At 34.3% G+C, this 3883-nt stretch overlaps 1 long non-coding RNA gene across 2 annotated transcripts in view; it reads right to left on the bottom strand.

Moving 5' to 3' along the window:
• The window catches only part of LOC106687631 (uncharacterized), an 8439-nt gene extending 6051 nt beyond the window's left edge, over positions 1 to 2388 (bottom strand). The window contains exon 1 of one of the 2 annotated variants that reach the window (XR_001344195.1): positions 2305 to 2388. This is a non-coding gene — a long non-coding RNA (uncharacterized lncRNA). Of the gene's footprint in view, positions 1 to 403; positions 523 to 2304 lie in introns of those variants that run through there. The other variant, XR_001344194.2, reaches the window with a different exon arrangement.
• Between the last annotated feature and the right edge of the window lie 1495 nt (positions 2389 to 3883).

The following is a 3883-nucleotide window of genomic DNA, read 5'->3' as shown; positions in this document are numbered from 1 at the left end:
AAGAAATAAAGATTTTTTAATTTAAAAAACTTCGGAGGAAATATCTTTACGTTTACATTAAAATATATATCCGTTTTTCTGTCCGTGGAGAGTGGATGGGTACTTATCGGCTTCTTGCTGTTTGAGTGGATAAAGGAATCCGTATTTTATTTCGGTAAGGTTTTTACCAGTTTGACTTCAAAGATCGCCAAAACCATAGACCGTTACACGCATTCAGAGTAATGTTTACGCCCAAAAAAAAATGAAATTAATCTATATAACGAACAAACAAGTTACTAACTTATTATTGTTATTATGAATTAATTCCACCACGTATTGAACATCAATCAATATTCAATAAATAAAATATTTATATAAAATTAAATATAGATAATTGTTATCTGATAAGTAACACTAAACTTACCCTTTATTAATGAGCAGTTTTGTTATGGAATATTGAAGACGCTCCAAAGATGGTTGCCAAATTTTATTTCTTGTAAACCATTCAAAATTATTAAAATCTCATTTACTAGATCACTTATCCCCTCCGATACTGAAAGCTAACTAAATTTGGAGTGGCACACTAACAATTCTGTGATTTAATTAAGCGAAAACCTTTTGGTATTAAACCACAATATTTATACCGCATTGGGTAACAAAGGTCGTGGGAAGAGATAATGCGGAAAATATTTTAAAAAAATATGAATCAATGTCCAAGGCGAATGTTTGGATAAATATTAATCGTAGTACAATTACTTCCGCAAGATTATTCAATAGGACCATAAAAATATTAAATCCAGTTAACAGAGGATTTATACCGGAAAAATCTTTTGTATACTTTTTGTTTAGATGTTGGATCTGAATTTCAGGTTGGCCAGTTTTTCGCTTATAACTTAAAAAATAAGCATTTTGAGATAATCACACTGTACATAATCAAAGTATATATTAATGGATAAAAAATGCGTATATTACTCTTGTAACGCCAATAGAATGTTTGTATTATTTTAATATAGAGCTAAATTATAATAAAAAAATGTTCAACTTTTTCTGATTTTGTATATGACTCGAAAACCAAGCTTGAATGTTTCATACAAAATTTATGTAGATAATATTGCCTAAAATATGTTTATGCGTCGGCAATATAGTATGTGTGTATGTGTGTGAGGTCGCCTAGCTCAAAAATGAAAAATCGTACGTAACTAAAATTACATATATTAGGCGAGTATACACCTACAAGGCAGAGTTGGACAAAAATTAGCTATAGTTTAAACTAATAGCTAAAATTGCCATGGATACGATATTTATTTATCAATGGTTCATTCATGAATGAGGGTGGTATCCATGGCAACTTAAGCTAATAGTTTCAACTTTAGTTAATTTCTGCCCATTTCTGCTACCAGGGATGCGACAGTAAGCTTTTTTATGACCAGAAGAGCTGCTTTAAAGAATTAATATTTTATTGATAATTGACAAAAGGTGTGGGAGTGGGTAGCTCATAGGTAAGGATATTGACTACTAACTCCAAGGTCTTGGGTTCGAATCCGGCAGTGGGAAATCATTATTATCTGTTACCTGTTGCCTTTGAGTCAGCCTTGTGGTTTTATAAAGTGGGTACCCTTAATTGGGAAAAAACTCTGACGATACAGCATGATTCTGACCAAATTACCCCCTTGCACAACCGTTGGTCTAGCTCCCCATCCCGACGCAATCTAGCCAACCTGGTCCTGCCTTCTAGCCTTCTCGGTCTATACAAAACAAAAAGGTAGTTGCATCTGTCCTATTATAATATCGAATTAGATTGCTGAATTAAAAGTTAATTTAATATAAGGGTTTTAAACGAGGGAAGGGTTGGTACACATGACGTATATTTGAGGGAATAGAGTTCCAGTGATATGTAGCTAGAGTAAACTATTTACTATATAAACGCATCAGTTCGGTGAGGTGGAGGGCAGATGTCTGATAAACCAGACCTAGTTGAATTTGAATTGCAGGTTTTCTATCATGTAGGAGGGGGGCTAAGCACTAATTACTTAGAAGTGCTAGAAAAGAAAGGAAACTAGGAAATACTGGCATCGGAAAGATAGATAGAGCCACTTCAGTTCGGCGTGATACTGGGTTATGTGCGTATCTCAGGTAATCCCGAAAATAAATCGTATAATAAATAGTACCTAGTAAAGACCTACAATCAGCCAGGGACACAAATCGAGCTTTATATATACTGTGTGCCAAACAATAAAAGTGAACACGTTAAAAGTCTGTTTTGTAAAGGAAAACCTCAAAATTCATTTTTATTAAATACTTATAATAATAAAAAAGATTACTTACCAGAATTCATAACTCGTATTGGAAGCTTAAATTAAATTTTTCCATATAAAAATTAATGTTAACCTTTAAAATTGCAGACTAAAACTGGAGTTCAACCTAACAAAATACGATTGCAAGTTAAGACCATTACCCGAAAAACGGTAATGTGAAAACAGAAAGCACCATTTATGATGGCTCGTGATTGAGGGGTATGGGATGATAATCCACGTCTAGCAAACACTATCGTCAAGGTATACAACAATAGCCCAATTTAGATAATGAAAAAATACTTTTATGAGGTCTTTTGTCGATATATTTTCTGTACATTTTAAACTATCACAACTATCGATTTTACCGAACTAATAATTAATAAAGGTTAATAATAAAAATAATAGTAAAAATTTTAAATATTTTTCTAAAAAATAAAAATTCGTATTTTAAAGCTTCTCGAGGTACGAATAACGAATATAAATTTTATTCCTATCAATAGATTTGTTCCAACAACCACTTTTGACTGACCAGAACTGTACAAAGCATGAGGAGTACAGATTTTGAAAGGCGCAACCCCTTACTGCGCATGCTCTGTACAGTTCCGGACAGTGGTTGGAACAAAACTTATATATATGATAAAACATTCTAACGAAATATCAAAAATTGGACCTTATATTAGTGACCGGACCTTCTCAGTCTGGGTCAAAACAGAAATCTCCACCCACGTCACGTGACGTCCCCCAGGGATCGGTCCTTGCGCCAGTATTATTTAATATCTACTCTGCCCACATAGTCGGGATGAAAATTAACGAACTTCAAATATCTGCAAAGGTTGATGATATAGCCATATACTCGGCGAGTATGAATGCAGACAAAGCCATGGATCAGGCTACAACAGCAAACGAAATCATTACTAACAAACTACAAGACATACACATACACATCAACCATAAAAAAAAAACTCATAAAAGAAAACTCTCTACAGAGCACCGAGAATTTACGAACAGACAATACAAACCAAGAGACTTCTCACATATCTTGGTATGAAACTGGAATATCACCTCTCATTCACCGCACACATACAACACAGAATACAGATCGTCAAGTCAACAACATATCTACTCAAACATCCTGTGACACCAGGGCTGTCCCTCAGACTCAAAATACTTATATACAAAGTAATACTAAGACCATCACTACTACACAAAGCACCTATACTACGTTTCCTATACCTAACAGCCCTGAAATCACTACAACAGTAACAGAACAGCATACTACAGAACATCACAAGAGAAACTAACATGATGCACTTTCACAACGAACTACAACTGGTACAAAAGTATAACCGCTCATCCCACGAATACATATTAAATTCTTTTATAACCTTCCCACTTCCTTTAGGTTAAAAGCTTTGATCCTCTATTCCACTCATTCACCCCACCCCCCTTCCTGTGAGGTGGCAGGGCAAGAAGGGCCCCAGAAATTCTATCAACATACCCTTCCTCGAGTCCTTTCTTCTCACACACTCCCCCTCCCCTCTCTTTCGATTTCTTTCTTATTTATTATTATTATGTTTTACTTTATTTATTTAATTATCTATCTGTTCACA

This window comes from Halyomorpha halys, unplaced genomic scaffold, assembly GCF_000696795.3.
Source record: "Halyomorpha halys isolate HHAL.00 unplaced genomic scaffold, Hhal_1.1 Scaffold990.1, whole genome shotgun sequence".
Classification (NCBI taxonomy): Eukaryota; Metazoa; Arthropoda; class Insecta; order Hemiptera; family Pentatomidae; genus Halyomorpha; species Halyomorpha halys.
This window is presented reverse-complemented; position numbering and strand designations above follow the sequence as displayed.